Source organism: Bradysia coprophila, unplaced genomic scaffold (assembly GCF_014529535.1).
Source record: "Bradysia coprophila strain Holo2 unplaced genomic scaffold, BU_Bcop_v1 contig_476, whole genome shotgun sequence".
NCBI classification, from domain to species: domain Eukaryota; kingdom Metazoa; phylum Arthropoda; class Insecta; order Diptera; family Sciaridae; genus Bradysia; species Bradysia coprophila.
Genome location: NW_023503727.1, coordinates 661,585 through 679,667, shown reverse-complemented (window position 1 = coordinate 679,667; position 18,083 = coordinate 661,585). Strand labels below are relative to the sequence as shown.

At 35.7% G+C, this 18,083-nt stretch overlaps 1 protein-coding gene and 2 long non-coding RNA genes across 4 annotated transcripts in view; 1 reads left to right on the top strand and 2 right to left on the bottom strand.

Annotated features, from left to right (window-relative positions):
- The window catches only part of LOC119082610, a 12,144-nt gene extending 11,464 nt beyond the window's left edge, over window positions 1-680 (top strand). Inside the window, exon 3 of the long non-coding RNA XR_005088670.1 lies at window positions 668-680. This is a non-coding gene — a long non-coding RNA (uncharacterized LOC119082610). The remainder of the gene's footprint in view (window positions 1-667) is intronic.
- The window catches only part of LOC119082602 (uncharacterized protein C18B11.02c-like), a 331,234-nt gene that overhangs the window by 294,541 nt on the left and 18,610 nt on the right, over window positions 1-18,083 (bottom strand). The window lies entirely within an intron of this gene.
- LOC119082608 overlaps window positions 1-18,083 on the bottom strand; it is a 23,906-nt gene extending 5,823 nt beyond the window's left edge. The window contains exons 1-2 of the long non-coding RNA XR_005088668.1: window positions 18,073-18,083; window positions 3,056-3,209 (exon numbers count right to left, since the gene is read on the bottom strand). This is a non-coding gene — a long non-coding RNA (uncharacterized LOC119082608). The remainder of the gene's footprint in view (window positions 1-3,055; window positions 3,210-18,072) is intronic.

The window sequence follows — 18,083 nt, the reverse complement described above, 5'->3', positions numbered from 1 at the left end:
TCTACCAACCTGTTGAACAAGCTGCATTTAGATCAGGATTCAGCACAAACGACCAATTACATGTGATGAGAACGCTAATTGAGAAATGCAATGAATACAAGATTGCTGTGGTCTTGATATTCATAGACTTTGAAAAAGCTTTTGATTCAGTGGAAACCTGGTCGATATTGGACTCATTAGACGAGTGCAGAGTAGACTCAAGATACTCCAACACAATTCGATATGTGTACAAAAATGCTACTTCATGTATAAAACTTCATAAGAGCACGGAGAAATTCAGAATTGGCCGAGGTGTACGACAGGGTGACACCATATCACCTAAGTTATTCACATCGATTCTGGAGAGTGTTTTTAAGAAATTAGACTGGAGTGAAATGGGTATCAACATAAATGGAGAGTACCTGAGTAATCTCCGTTTCGCAGATGACATCTCCCTGATGGCAGCTGATGTAGATCAGGCGCAAATTATGTTGCAACAGCTGAATGAGGAGTCAAACAAAGTCGGCCTCAAGATGAATTTGTCAAAAACGAAAATCATGACAAACATTGACGACAACAGAGACATTAAAATCGGTGATACTGTCATTGAACGAGTCGACAGTTATGTGTACCTAGGTCACAAATTGAAGTTGGGTCTAGACAACCAAACTGCAGAAATAAAACGTAGAATTGGTCTTGCATGGGCAGCGTTCGGAAAACTCAGGCTAATTTTCAAAAGCAAAATGAACAATAGTCTGAAACGTAAAGTGTTCGATACGTGTGTCCTTCCTGTGCTCACATATGGAGCGGAAACGTTAACGTTAACAAAAGCTTCCGAAAATAAATTAAGAGTGGCACAAAGAGCTATGGAACGAAGTATGCTCGGAATTACGCTCAGAGATAGAATGACAAATCAATGGATTCGACAACAAACAAAAGTCGTTGATGTCATGGAAAGAATAGCATCTTTAAAGTGGAGCTGGGCGGGACATATTGCAAGAAGGACAGACGAACGTTGGACCAAAAAGATCATGAACTGAAGACCACCTAAAACACGACCTAGAGGTAGACCACCACACCAGAGAGATGGAGTAATGGTATAAAGAGAATTGCAGGCGCAAATTGGCAACAAGTGGCAACTAATCGTTCGGAATGGAAAAGAATTGGGGAGGCCTACGTCCAGCAGTGGACAGAAACAGGCTGAAAAAGAAGAAGAAGAAGAAGAATGGGAAATTATATTCGACCATTATTCTTTGTGGGACGACCACTGGAATTTTTCCGCTTACATATATTTTAATTCTCTCTACCGTTATATTCATCACATTGGTACCAATTGCATGAATATATTGGTAAATTGAATTATTTTTAACGCTCAACCAAAAACTAATAACGTTCGATTATTACCATCCATTTGGCAATATTTTGGAAATGCCCAATGTTCTTATTTTTCGTGTTTCTGCTGATATTTGACAAAAAATCGCGAAAAAAATCGATTATTCCTTTCATTATTAGTTTCGCTTTTTCAGTGCTGCCATCAAAATTAAATCTTAAATAACTCGAGAAACACGTTGCATGCGAAGTCAAAAGTATGTTCCACTCCCAATATATCCTCTAATTTGGGTCGTTACAGCATAGTTTTAACTTCACAGAACGCGTATTTCTCGAGTTATTTAGGAATTAATTTTGATTTGTCAGCACTGACAAATTACGTAATTTATGAAGGATACACCTTCTTAGACAAAAAGGAGAATGAGATGCAAATTTAGAATTTGAGCTGATTACAGTGAGAGGCAGTGAAATTTCAATATGAATTTGCTACATCTGTTTTTCAGCTGATCCACGAATACAATCAAAACCGTTTATACGACTTTATACGGTGTTACCACTACCACGTGCATGTGTGTAGCATCTTCAACTGTATAAACATTAAACAAGTATAAAGAGTTTTGATTGTATGTGTCGATCAGCTGAAAAACAGCTGAAGCAAATGTGTGCTGAAATTTCACTGCCTCTGACTGTATGTGTAAATTTTCGTAAATTTTTTTATTGGACTTGGACAACAACTGTTCCTTTTTCCAAACATAAACTTTAGAATATCTCACATATGCAATTGCACTTGATAGCTTATCCAGTCGAGAACGGATAGTGTCCTTAAAAATGAATTGAACACTAGGGATCCTGAATGACATCCACATTTTTAAATGCAGATCAACATCGTTAATAACTCGATAAATATTCATATTAGTGAGTCAAGTTCTTCGGCGGAAGAACACTCATTGGTCTCACCAGAACGCATATTTGGCGAGTTATTATTGATATTTTAATCTGCTGGCAGCTCTGAAAAAACCGATATCATTACAGTAACGTCAAAAACGTTCGAAGACTTTGAAATCGCGTAACGAAAAATAGAGCTCGCCAGAGGCATCATAGAGCATCATAGTAGTTTCCTGTTCAGTTCACATAAAGTTACGAAAGTTTATGTTTTTGCTATCGTTCAATTTAAATTGTTTCACATTCCTAGTTCGAACTTACAGCATATCGATCGCTCGCGTGAGTGAAACATCTATATTAAAACACCATTTGATAGCTACCGGCTCCGGAATGTGTGGAACGACTAAACTGCATGAATAACTCAAACTTTAATATGCGATAAGTTTAAAGAACTGCGATTAATTAATTAGTTTGAAATGAAGGAACAAACTTGTTAAACAGCTAAAAACAACACCCAGTCTTAATTTCCAGATGTTTTTTTTTTTAACAAAAATAAAATCCAATTAGCAACAGATAATAAAACGAAATTACTTCCATATTCAGCGTTTTGTGTACTGAAAGGAAAAAATATTTTTACAAGAAATTCTTCGCGAAAATATTTTCTAACTTTTGTTACATTGTACTGGGAAAAAGTGTTAATTTTATCAAAAATTGTGTTGTCAAAGTTTTCCTGTTTCTTTCGCTGGTTGCGAACAAAATTCACGAATTTTAATTTGAAAGCTAACTCAATAGATGCTGTAACGTCTGAACATTTATACATAAGCTCGTCATGACACATAAGACTTTGTTAATGTAATTTGAAAACAATGACAATTGCTATTCAAAGGGGAAACGCAGCATGCATTCTTGGAACGTTGGGAAGAAACAGAGTGGACGATTTTTATTTATTGTAATTTCTGTTTTTGAAAAGATCGATTTTTTACTGGCTGTGCAATTTGAGCAGTCTTTTTTTCGCTTATCTTAAAATAAAAAAAAAAAAATGACAAGAGCAATGAGCCCTTTTTCAGCACGAACACAAGAAAATGTCGATCGAATAAGCGATTTTTGTCAAAGCGTGGATGAGACAGCATTACCAGCATTATGATAAATACAAAAGTGTAAATCAGAACTTCAGAACATTTGTGTTAAGGACGACGACGAAATGTGGTGGTGAACTATTCAGGTGTACTTCACCAACCACAAATCTAGAGAGATTAAAAATGACACAAAAGACTTAATGGAGAATCTAATCCCATTGGAAAGTACACTGTGCCATCCATAACGAAATTTTATTTATAGAAACACATAAAACGCATAGCAAAAGGGGCGAAAATGCTTTGTAGGAAATTTATTTATTTATTTATGTTGAAACAAATTCCTTTATGTTAGGCATACAAAGTAATAAAATTCCACCTGAAAACCATTATATAGCCACCATGTGTGCACATACCTGTAGGAGTACAATCTGTCTGAACGTTGATTCACATAGAGGACTAGAGGTCGAACGGAAAATGTACATTTCGATGTCTTACATATCCGTTGGAGTAATGAGAAATTTTTGCGAAGAATTTTCTGGTTGTTGGATAATGCTGAGTGGAACATAGCAGCATCAAATGGAGACAGACACTTTCTTCATCAATTTACTTGTCCAAGGTTCATTTCTGTTTCATCATTGTTCACAGCTATTTAATCAAATTAGTGGACGTTTGGACGTGTTTCATACACGCTGCATGACAAGATTCGCTTGCAATGCGCCGTATTATTCTATTCTTCAAAGGTAAATGATATGATTATAGGTTGACGCTAACCACATATGATGATGCAGACACACAATTCAATTAGTCGCATAAACAAGCAATGTAGCCATGGAGTGTATGGTGAGATACCAAAATAAACCTTATGGACATCACTGAACATATTTGACTAAGTTTCGTCTGTTGGATGGATTAGATCGCTTGACTTTCTGAACTTCTAAATAGTTTTTGTAATATTTTCAATGGTTAATGGCTCTGGTTTTATGCTCACTTTAGAGTGATACAATCTAAGAGTAAAAATGCCAAGAGAGGAAATTTGTACGATGAAATGTGGTTCGATCGCGTACTGTTAATCCCTTAAAGATTAAAATGTAGTGTAGGTCCATATTTCGAGCTGTGAGCACGAGGAGTGCGTTCTTGTTTCGAGATTTTTATTTTGCCCAGAGGGAGGTACATTTTCTGCTGTAAGACCCATGACTTGCAGTCAATGGAATTAGCACATGGAAATCTTTTATCCAATTTCATTAAATCAAAACAACCGAACCGTCCATACTCCAATTTATAATTAAAACGAAGAGCCACGCTTTTGTAAAATGTTATCTTTGCTAAAAAGTTGTAGACAAACCGTATGATGGAAGCGATGATATGAGTTGAGCAGGGAAAAAAAAACCCTTCTAAAAACACACCAAACATCCAAAAAGTTAAATTAATTAATTCGACAATGCAGAAAAGGTAGAAAAAAAAGAGAAGAAGATTTTCGATGTTATGCTTTATGCAAACAACTTTTACATAGGATAAACCACAACAATGGAAATTCAGTGGAAAATAATTTCTTTTCGATGAAAACGGAGAAATGGGTAAGAGGTAAGAGGGTAGCAGTTTTTTTGTTAAGTACAAAACAAACAATTCAGACAAAAGAACAACCACTTCACAGAACAATTGATTTTATTTAGTCTCAAGTTTGAATGGAATTATACTTACGAAACGGAGAGAATCTTTAGCTATATTTAATAGGTGTTGAGTCGGAAAAATCGGAAATGCTGAAATGTAGAACAGAAGCAGATTAACCAATCTCTTTTTTTGTTCCTTTCTGCTACACCACTATAGTCAAACTATTCCTTTTGTGAATTAATTTTTCACAAATTTTAGCCGACATTTGATGAGAAAATCTGAATAAATTATTGGTAACACAAAATCGGTATAACACCTTTTGTGGGTTCAGCTCACTGAATAATTCAACAACGATTGAAATGAAATGCAAATCCTTTGTATACGAGCTAATTCGATTGATTTATTGAGCTGATTATGTTCGTTCTTTGATCGGTATACTGACAAGTAATAATGCTTGTGGCTTGTTAAAACGTCAATGATGAAATGGTTATTGATTACCATCAATGTGGATTGACTATTATGATATGTTGGCCAATTAGGGATTTTAGATTACTAAAAATTGTTGGACGTTTTGGTTCCCATTTTGAAACATTTCCTTTGTCTTTAAAAATTTAACGGTACAAAATGGGTGAAAACTGGAGAGGTGTTCGAAGCAGAGATTTTTTTGGCGGAAACCTTTTTCCACATTTTCTGGAATTTTCCCACATTTTCTGGAATTTACCCACATTTTTCTAGACTTTCCTTAAAAAAGGTCGACTTTGACCTGACCTGAGCCTGAAACAATCGATCTGAAAAGGTTCAGGTCATGTTCAGGTCTATCACTAAAATTACCTGAACCTGCCTTGACCCTATCTAACCCGACTTGAATTGAGGTAGATCTTAATTAGAAATGGACAAATTTTACATTAAAAATCAGGTAACCTGAAAACCTGCCATGTCGGGTCAGGTTATTTTTTTTCAGGTCAAATCAGATTATAGGTTAAAATTAAACCAAAATCAGTTTCAGGTCAAGTTAGGTTCGGGTTGAAAGCACCCTGACCCACAATTCCGAGCCCGCACTTTTTACCAATTTTTACCAAACGAATTACAATATTTTGCGTAAAATGTCTATTTTCGAACGCCACCTGTAACAATGCCGTTATGCGAATTCGAAGCCACTATTAAGAGTGATATCGCCAAGACATCGAACAAAATCAGACATTTTGGAAGAACGAGTCACAGATATTATTGACTTATAGCTCATTCGATTCGTTGAACTTTTGCGAGTAAAACGTAGTACTACGTTTGGTGAACTTTATTTTGTTGTCGATGCTCGAGGTCATGAAGTAATGGTCTCCCAAAACCGTTTTCTCGCGATTCGTCGAGTAAAACCATTTTGGGAAAAAAACATTTTTCGCTAGACTTGTAGGCCTTGAAGAGACGCACATTTTGAGTATACACACAACCTGGTCCACGTTGACCTGTTGGTGATATCAATCATTTTAGGTGAAAAAATAGGCGATTTTCTTAAGTCCCTGACCGGCTGCAGTGACATAAGTCCGAGACATGGTATGTATGGTGAGATAGCCTCTCCGCTAAAGTCGTTCTAACCCTTTGCAGTGAAACTTATCCAAGGATGTTTTTACATGTTATGGTACTACAGAGGATATAGGTTCTCTCACCATACATACCATGTCTCGGACTTATGTCACTGAAGCCGGTCAGGGACTTGGGAAAATCACCTATTTTTTCACCTAAAATGATTGATATCACCAACAGGTCAACATGGACCTGGTGGTGTGTATACTCAAAATGTGCATCTCTTTAAGGCCTACGAGCCTAGCTTAAAACGTTTTTTCCCAAAATTGTTTTATTCGACTAATAGCGAGAAAACCATTTTTGGCCCCTTTTGGGAGACCCTTACTTCATGATCTTGAGCGTCGACAACAAAATATATGACAACAAACGTAGTACCACGTTTTACTCGCAACAGTTCAACGAATGGAATGAGCTATAAGTCAATAATATCCGTGACCCCTTGTCCCGAAGTTGTTCGAAGTTTTCGCGATATCACTCTTAATAGCAAAATTATAGAAAACAAACGCTCGTGTAAATCGATAGGAAGTTAACCAGCTCGCATACAACAAAACAAGCAATGTTCTTGAGTTAACAATGTAGAATGTGTTCAGAATAATGCAATTAGACTCGATTAATACTGAATGCTTTCATGATCTCCGAGGTGTATCTTCTCAGCATAAAAATTTCTTTTTTTCCAAAAATTCCAGCTTCAGGGTTAATTACTCCATTTTTCCATTAACGCCCCATATGTATACATCTTAACACTCAATGCCTCCCTTTTGCTGACTTTATACTACAGTTTTAATTTCCACCGAGTTTGAAGGAGGACAAAAGCTTTCGTTTCTATAGAATTCTTTTAAAAGACGCTATACGATTCGGAAGAATGAAAATTCTTTAAGCTTTTCCCTTTTGATAAAAATCACTCTCAAAAGGGATTCAATTGATTAGTGTACGTTCGTTGCACATTAATCTTCACGTTCGAATAATTTAGTTCGAACAGAGAAGTATGTAGGTCACTGAAACTGATGATAATGATAAAAAACTCCAATCCGTACACACATCGCGTCGCATTTACAAAATTACTGTTACAATTTATGAAAATTTCAAACATTTTCGACAGCATAAACATTCCAACACCCTAACCGTGTCTGTGCTAAACATTACACAGTATACCCCGTATAACATGGAAGCATCATAAACACATAAACTTGATTGAAATTTATTTAAATTACCCTAATAATGGAAGTTATTTGACACTATTTAAATCGATTTTAAATGTGAAATGACTTTAATAATCTCCCAGTTCACTTCTCGCAATCAGTTTATCCCCAGCTATATGTATACGTATTCAGTGCCATGTAATGGCAAATTGGGGAGAAATTATAATAACCGAATTTATGTTTGAATTTTACTGGTGTGTCGTCGAGAAAATTGAAATTTATTGTTTTGCAAACTAACAGTTGGTTTTTTTGTATAGCATGGATGTTTGTGGCGTTTGTGATTGTTAACTGATTTCGCAGATTCTGTCATCGGTTTATTGATTTAATGTTGGGTTGATTTTAACATTATCAACAATATAATAAACATTGACGGGGGATGGAAACGAAAACGACTATGAGAATTAGAGCTGGCTTTTACGATTTAATTAGACTTTTATATTCATTGCGACCGGATCCATTACTTAGAATGTAAAAGTTGTAAAGCTTCGGCTTGATGGAACATATATATCTTGTTTCGATAAAAGGTATACTTGCTAGGATGGGTCGTATTTCACTTCTTTCGAAACGCCTGATAGCTAGGGACACACAGAATGGTCCAAAGAAATTTTTTAGGTAGAAGCTATTTGTAGACTCAGTATTCAGTCCACTTTATGCACCCGGTCATTCTCAATAATTTTTCCTTCAACATGTAGCCTGTCAGGCTGTTGCACAACATTTTTCCTGTTAAGAACACACCAAATTGTTCGACCAATTAGTAGAAGGAAAAATCAATTTGCCTCTAATGCAACACTGAATCGTTGGGCCAATTTGTAGAAGGAAATAGTTATTTGTTTACCGAGTGGAGTCTGAATGTTATTCCGTTTTCGCTGCTTTTGTTGTTGCACGGAAAAAACGGAAAATGTCAATGTACGTCTGATTCGATCACGATTTACGTGTGAGTCGCAAATACTACATCTCCTACGTAGTATGTACATCGAAGTCGTGAAATTTTACGTCTAAATCGTACAATAAACGACTGAGTGAACCATTGGTTTTGTACATTGTAGTTGAGTGAGGACAAAACCAATGGTCCACTCAGCCGTTTATTGTACGATGTAGACATAGAATTTTACGACTTCGATGTACATACTACGTACGAGACGTAGCATTTGCGACCCACACGTAAAACGTGATCGACTCAAACGTACATAGACATTTTGTGTTTTTTCCGTGTGGAATGGAAATTAAGTTTTCCAATTATTTTTTGGTAAGTTTTCCTAACAATTTCCAGCTTATTCTGCTTGAAAATTGCAAATTCATCTCACTGGTCGATTGTTCCTACTTCACTCTACTCGCTGCCGTCAGTATGTCAAATAGTTAATCTGCGATCTCTGGACCAAACTTTTCCCAATCGGCTTTCGTAAAATTTCATCTTGGCTTTTCCTTTGATTTTGCTAGTGTTTCATAAGACTATATAGAACTAGACTGGCCTTTCATACAAAAATTTTATTCCAGCGCCGAAGCATTTACGAAATGTGCAATAGTTTGGGTGAGTACCATAAATTTATGGTACTCGAAAATCGGGGCCAATATACACCCGATTAAATAGGTTATTCCCTTGACTGAAAGTCAGGGTCTTATGAAAGAAAATACTCTTAAATGTCCGTAACGTAAAAAACGTTAAATACAGAAAACGTCCGTACACTTGTGGACTCGATAACTCGAGTAATTCTTTACCGATTTGCAAAATTTTGGTTTTAATCGACGGAGAATGAAAATCATGAGGTTAAGTTCGTAGATGGGCAATATTGGGATAATGAGATGGGAGTAATTCTCAAGAGAATTTTATTCCTTGTTACCGCGATAACTTCCCTAATTCTTATCCGATTTTCAAAGATTTTGTCTTAATCGACGAAGATTGAAACTCTTGAGGCTGAGTTTGCAGATGGATAATGTTCGAACAACGAGATGGGAGAAATTCTACACAGACGCTTTCTCTTGTTACCGCGCGATAACTTGAGTAATTTTTACCCGATTTTCAAATTTTTTGTTTTAATTGACAGAGAATGATATTGGAGTAGTGAGTTTGGAGTAATTGTAAACATAACTTGTTTACCACGACATTTTTGCAACGGATTTCCAGAAAAATTTCTTATTTGACGAGTAGTGAAATTCTGGATTTCTGGTCTAACAATTAAGAAGTATTTCCCAAAAGAGTTTTTGCTTGCTTGAGAAACCGATAGCTCGAGTAATTTTCAGAGGCTTCAAAAATCAATTTCGACCAGTAGCGTAATTCATGTGGTTAAACTCGAACATTGGAATTTAATTGGACTAGTAATCTGGGATATACGACAATTTTTGCGTGAAATCCGTATTCTTAAAAGAATTTTTTTCGTTCCTAAAATGTTTGAACGAGTGTGAACTTTGTGGCCAGAGCGAAGCGAGGGCCGTAATTCACACGAGTTATATTTTTTCAAGAGGTAGGCAGGAAATACGGCAAATTATACTCAGACGCTTTTCCTTGTTATCGTGATAACTTAAGTAATTTTTACCCGATTTTAACTTCGTAGATGGATAATATTGGAGTAGTGAGGTTGGAGTATAATTGTAAACACAACTTGTTACCGCGACATTTTTGCAACGGATTTCCAGGAAAAAAAACGAGTAAGTGAATCTGGATTTCTGGTCGAACAATCTGGAAGTCTAGAACAGTCTTTCTTGCTTGATAACACGATAACTCGAGTAATTCTCAGAGGCTTCGAAAATCGCAGATTTGAAAATATTAAGTGTTTTCGACCAGTATCGTAATTCATGTGGTTAAATTCAAACATTGGACTTTATTGGACTGGTAATCTGCGATATACGACAATTTTTGCGTGAAATCGCGTTCTTAAAAGAAATTTTTCGTTCCTAAAGTGTTTGCACGAGTGTGAACTTTGCCAGAGCGAAGCGAGGGCCGTAATTCACATGAGTTTTTTTCACAGGCAAGAAATGCGCCACCTGTTCAGCGCTTTTAGTAGACTATATAGGAGACTCAACTTAGGAGTAAGACATCGCTCGCTGGACCTTCAACTCAAAGCTCTTTTTGTTTCTTCAGGAAATTAAATAAATATGAGTAAAATGAAGCATGTGATGACTGCTGTCTTCTGAATAAATGAGACATCACCTTTTCATGTTACTTTAATTTTGTGATCTCAAAAACACCACCTCATTTAAAAATGGTTAGAAAACTAAAACTGGAATTATAGAAAAAAAATAGCCAGTCAAGGGACCTGACCCACCCAAGAGGTGGGGCCTAGTTATTTATCAAGCAAAAATCGGGCAGAGAATCGTGGAAAGTAATTAGGGACAATGTCTGTAACAACTTAGTATCACTAACAACACCATTCATATCGGGATCATCTGGTGGTTCATATTCATGTACCTTGTATTCAGGAAGTGGTTGCACAGGAACTGTCAAGAGCAGAGTCAGTTTTCCATGGAATGCGAAATCAATGAGATGCCCGTGTTAGACAATGCCATTACCTCCAGTAAAGTTAAAAAATAAAAATGATTAAAAATGTAAGCAAAAACATTAAATAAATAAAGTGACAGTTCAAATGTCATTCGACCAATTGTCAACAATATACAATTTTCTCATGGCGTATTGAGGGAGAAAATAAGGTTAATCACACCGCACGCATGAAAAGTCGATTTGCCTTTGATAATTAATTGTCAGGATAGCTTGTAACGCTCGCCTCAAAATTTAAAATTTGTCTCTTCGTCTGAAAATAGCGTTTCCTAAACGAAGTTTGATTTTTCCGATGTCAAGACAGCTTGTCTATAACGCTGAATGGCTTCTCCAAACATATGAAAAATGACTTACCCTTGCAATGGTATTTAATTGGAGAAGAAAATCCTCATTCGGTCGGGGCTCAACTTGAGTGTTCATAAAGTATGTCAACTTCTGATAGAAGAGTGAATGACTTTATGAACAAAGGGATCATGCGTGTCAAAAGAGAAGTAAAATGTCATGCACGACCCACCCTAGCCTATACACACTACAGATAGATCAAAAGATAGAACCTTTTTAGTGCTGGCTTATAAAATTACCATTAAATTCATGTATCGTGAGCTGAATTGTAGCCATGTCATCTTTAATGGAAAAGTTAAGATTTAATTAAGGCAACAGGTCTTAAATATAAAACGAAAATTAACCCAATAAATTGCTGCTAAGACACAAGGAAAAAACGAAACATCGAACAAAGGAAATAGAAGAGAGAGAGGAGAAAAAAAAATAAAGTTTTCCCTGATGTGTCATTCTGTTGTGCAGAATAACTGTGGAAATTGTACAATTCGTATACATATTTGAGTGAAGAAGACGCGTTGATCGAAGGAAAGATAAGAAAAATGACGGTTGCTTAAGGACTCGTTCACCCTTTCTTATAATTTTAAATATTCTCCGGGAACGAAAAAAATGTTCAGAGGAAAAACCTAACGTCTTTCGTCGTCAGATGGGGAATATAACATTTTCAATATTTGTTCTAAGGTAATTTTTTATTTAGATCGAAACGAATCCATAAAGTTCTGTTCATTGCCAGGCAGTGTACGTGAACAATATCTATACATGCAACGCACACATGAGAATTTATTATATCTATCACTTGAGCATACGAAATAATCATTTTCACTTAAATTTTCTTTGGCAATTCATACGCGAACACAAAAATTTATAGCGTACACACACACACACACACACACTTCTTATCAACATATATATCTGCAGCCACTACCTTATATTCATCCGTTTCCTCGTACATTTTGCAGATTAAATTTTCGTCTTTCACACGTGTTAAATATACTCACAGTGAACCTACTTTGCATTTTCTCCATCTATTAAAGTACAAATTGAAACCCAAAGTTCGGTTTTGAAGAGCGTTTTCAAGTACACATTTAAAGTGTCATGCATGTGTACTTCAACATGTCTTTGAATAACCATAAAATGCTTTCGTCTACCCCGTTTAATGTAATTCTTGTACATTTTGAGCTTATACCGGTTGGGAAAAAAAAACTAAATTTTTACGAGTATAGTGTTGCTTACCTATACGAAAATGAACGTTACCAAAGCGAAACTGAATGGAGTCTGTACACGATGATGAAATATGTAAGTGTATGGTCGCACCGTGTAGATGAGTTATTCAATTCAATATAAATGTTTGCCTCTCTATGCATCAATTCAATTATTGAAGAAAAAAAATCGGAGAAATTTTACGTCATGTACGTTGAACATCGACACATTTCCGCGAAAACTTTATGAACTTTCTCTATTCATAAAGAAAATCGATGAAGTTTTGTTAAGTGGTTTTGTACAGATCGACAACATTGTAGTATCGATTGAAAAACGTAATGTTTCGTATTTCCATTGCTGGTTGTTTTGCTACTAAATTTTGAAAACCATCTAACGACAAGTAGAATACAGTTACTTGATCGCTCATTAAAAAGAAATTTAATATCACAAGAACGTACCATGTGATGTAGACCAAACTTTATACGAAAGACAAAAAAAATGGGGAGATTTTGCCATGAATTTTTTCCGGATTGTTTCTGAATAATCGAGCGAATGTTGCAGTTTAAAATGGTAAATTGCACAATTTCCACCTGTTTCAAACGACAAACATATGACCAGTATTATTATCGGATCTATTATTTCCATCGATGAAAGTATTTTCAATCTGTTGATTTCAAATCTTGTACTTCAATGTTTTTAACATTTATTTTACTTTATAATGTTATCCAGAGCTTGTCATTATTTTTGTCGTTATCGATAACAGATGAATGAAACTTACGTTCAAATTGAATTCTTGGAATGAAAAGTGCGACAAGAACAAGCAATAAGTTTTGGTCTTCTCTTATGCACTACCATTTAAAAGTATTCGATCATTGCGTGTTTTCAGTGTAAATTGCCAAACTGGAATAGTACCGGATTTTGACAAAAGATTGGAAAAACTGATGCTTTATCTTCAAAGACAATAAATAAAAAATGCCAAATGCCTTCGTGTTTTAGCATTTTGTACGATAAAAATATTTTGAAGTCCTAGATTTTGTAAAAAACACTCGGATATACACAATAGATTAATATATATTACACACTTGTCACGAAGAAGTCGAGGCTTGCCGAGACTGATAGTGACAAGTGTGTACTCTATTTTATCACATAAGCGAAAACGAGACAACAACATATACCTGAAGTGTAATTTTTGAATTAAACTTCTAGTTAAGTAAATTTGACGTCCGAACACCACGCGTATGTGATAAAAGTTTTTATTGCCTATCCACCCGGAATATTGTTGTTACACGTACATTTCCCACCCGCGGAAAGCGGTCGTTACATGTGGAACTTTTTCATTACATCACAAGTGAAGGAATATTCATATGAAAATTCATTACATATCAGGAGATTTTCATTACATACCAGCAGAATTTCATTACTTATCAGCAAAAATGTATTACATGAAATATTCTTTAGCACTGAGAAACAATACTCGCGATGTTATTTTAGTTTTAATATCACAAACTTTGTCACTTGAATTAAGTGCACACCAATCTAAGCAAATTCATTAAAAACTTTCGAAAAAAAAAAAAACACAAAAATAAGTGACGGCCATTTTGTCTATAGCCATAATTTCAATTTATTCAGTTTCGACGAACACCTATGGCCAAACAATTTTAATTTTTTCATTTTTCACTTATTTTCAAAAACAATCAACACCTTTGTCTTTATTATCATGTATTCACTTCACTTCACAGCAAAATTTATTGTACCACCACCAAAATCGACAAATATCACGCAAAATATGAATCTAGCACTTCACAAAAACAAAACAGTCGAAGTAGTTTGTCAACATGTCACCAAAACAGTAGTGTTGCCAGTGATGCTTCCGGGATTAATATAATGAAGAAGTGTGAGCCGATTTCATCAGCAGACTAGATTCGTTTTTAAACGTTTCAATGCAACAACAGATTTTTGTTGGTTTTGTTGTATCGGTAGTTTTTATGTTTAGTATTAGTCTGGCAGTGAATGAAATAGCGCGACATAAATGTTGTGAAATTGTGCATTAATTTAGAATAATCTTATGGTATTCAAGAATCTGCTAGTGTCTTCTTGAACACTTTTGGTTTTGAACTGTCAGGTCCTTGGGTGGAAAAATGTACTCGTAACAACAATATTCCGGGTGAATAGGCAATAAAACAGCATACATTGGATGCTGCGGAGGTAGTTCATTACACTCGGAATCAATTTTGTGAACTCGCGACCTCACTCGTGTGGTTTTAAGCAACTCGCTTTGGAAACGGTTATTTTGACTCGTGTAGTTGCATACCTCGCCTTCGGCTCGGATATGCATACTCTACACTTGTCAAAATAACCGTTTCCGAAGCTTGTTGCTTAAAACCACACTTGTGAGTTTGGCTCGTATCACAAAACTGATCCCTCATGTAATGAACTACCTCCGCAGCATCCAATGTAATCTACTATTTTACAGAACATCCCAATCAAACAGAACTATTTTTTTTATTATTATTAAATAAAGTGAGAAGAACACGTGAAATGCAAACATTTTGTGCTGTTGACACAGTCTGGTGATACTTCTTAATGAAGTTTAAGAGAATTAAACAGCCTCAATGAAGCGGGTTCCGATTGTATCGACCTGAAGTGATTTGACTGTCTGTGTGTGTGTGTCCGGTTAAGTGTACCCTTGCCAATATCTCTGGTTAAATGTACCCTTGCCAATGTCTCTAGTTAACTGTACCCTTGCTAGTGTTCCCGTGACTTTGTCTTTGTCTAACTGTAGCAGTGCCTTTCACTGGCTTTCCTCACTAGAGTGCTATTGTAAGTGTGTTCTGTTGACTGTATCCTTGCCAAAATACCCTTACTAGGATACCCTTACTACAATTCCCTGACCGATGTCTCTAATTGATTTTCCTGGTATCTTTGGTCGGCTTTATTCTTGCCGATGTCTTTAGTTAACTCTCCCGGTGATTTAATCAACTGTGCTTTTATTGGTGTCTTTAGTTAACTCTCCCGGTGTCTTTGATCAACTGTGCCCTTACCAGACTCTGCCGGTAATTAAATCGGCTTTATTTTTACCAGTGACTTTAGTTAACTCTCCCGGTGTCTTTGGTCAACTATGCCCTTACCAGTGTCTTTAGTTAACTGCGCCCTTTCTACGCTGTTGCTAGTACATCCTTGGCGTTCTCTACTTTTTGATACGAACGGAGTTGCCCTCGGTATGCACAACGTTTTCATACAAAACGGAGTTGCCAGTTATGGATTAAGTTTTCGTGTCGTACAATGCGTTTGGTGATTGTGAAATTGGAATGTGAATCTGGTCGAATACGCTTTGGATGAATACAATTTGAATGAGGATAAGTGCGATTTGGATGAAGTAATTTGGATGAAGCAATTTGAATGGATGCAGTTTCAATGAATGCATTTTGTGTGGATGAATGGTGAGATTATTTAGTATTTTTTGTCGACTTGATTTTCTTCTCGATGCATTTATGCTTGATTTTTGACTGCGTCTGTGTTGAGAATTTTGGTGAATTTTGGTGAATTTGTTAGCAGCGTTCCAAATTTACCCGTATTTCCATCAGTAGATGAACAATTTCTAGGTAAACGTTCAGACGCATGTTCAATCGAAAGTTTTACTGTCGCTGTCTTGGGAAGGGATCAATGGAAACAGCTGATGATGAGAAGATCACGCTATCCTCAGACCGCCACTGAATCCTGAGGTCGAAACAGCTTTGTCGTCTTTGTTAAAGTCACTTAACGTGAGCCGGGAGTGGGAAGGCAAGAGCAAAAGCTCTGCTTGTTCTGCTTTCTTTTATTATTTTCGTTGTATTTTAGCAATTCATCTATAGGCACTTCAGCTGGGGGTATTTTTAGTGATCCCAAACGTCCTGTTGATTGTTTCGAGGCTGTTTAAAGAGAATGCGAAAAAATCGGCAAACTGCCACTCACTTTATTAACGATGAATCGATAAAACTGATTAGGTGCGTCAGTTTACCTGCTGTGTACAGTTTTCGATAAAAATTTTTCGGTGCTTCGTGGGAAGTTTGAAAAACATGTTCCACAAAACTAAATAAATTATTCCTTCAGCCAAGCAATGCCGTGCATGAATTCGATAAATATTCTCACTCATCATTTTTAAGCGTTTACGTGTGGGTGAATTTACATCCAAATTAAATATCAATGACGACAATTTTATAAATTGATAGACAACCGTATGAATAACCCTCTGTCGTAAATCCCTTTTCATAACAATGAAACGATCTATTTTGTTATTTCGATATAAAAGATGTCCAGCATACCAAAACCAGAGAAAAACACCAGAGATGAACCCCGAACCAAAAATAATTTATGAATCGAAAACAGAAACAAATATATATTCGATGTGGTGCAAATATATTTACATTTCTATACACGAAAGGAGTCCGTTAAATACGGCACACACACACAAGACTTCATCACCGAATGTTTATTCCCACAAAATCGAGCTACAAGAATTTACACACGATTTGAATATTTATTTATATTGTCCGTCCTTTTATTCATTCAGTCAAATAAAAACTTAATAGGAACACGGGGTGGCATACTGGACCCATTAAAATACGTATATATAGGTAAAAATACAAAGCAACAATACAAAAAACAAAACTTAATCCAAAAATGTCCACATGTAATCAAGCATGTAAACAAATTCTACGATTTTATTACCCACCACTGTGATCAATATAAATTTTCCCTTTTTATATCACTTTGTCAATAAGAGTTTTGTTTATGCTTTGGAGCTTTTTTTTTCGAATAGAAAAAAGCTGCTTTCAACAAATTTATATTCTTTCTATATACAAGACCCCCACCATCAAATACTACACTACGGGTATGTTGAATCTGTAGCACTGCACAAATATAGGTAGTTGAAAGAACACAGATTTTAAATAATTGATGCAGATGTACCAAACACGTTTGAAATTGAATTTAATTCGCTGAAAAGCGTTTTTATTGCAGTTTGTATTTGGTGTATGTGGAAAATTGTTATAAAAATTGCATGCGACTTTGAGTAGTAAAATTTTGCAGAATTTTAATTGATTCGAGTATATTGGAATTGCTGCAGCAGCAGCAGCAGAGGAACAAAAAAAAAGATCGAAACTAAAACTGGTATCTAAAATTCTAGATTAATTTCAATGGAGTGTTGATATATTTTATTGGAATAATTGGGTGTATATGGTGCGTTTTATGTTTCAATATCCATTTTCACTTCATAGGCTATGCTGTGCATGAAATTGGGTTTTTTATTTTATTAATTTGGAGATTCAATTAGGTTTTACAAAATCGTTTAAAGTATTAGAGCGTACGCGAACGCAGAGCTAGTTATTGAGTATAATGGAAATGGAAAAGGAATCACATTTGTCAAAT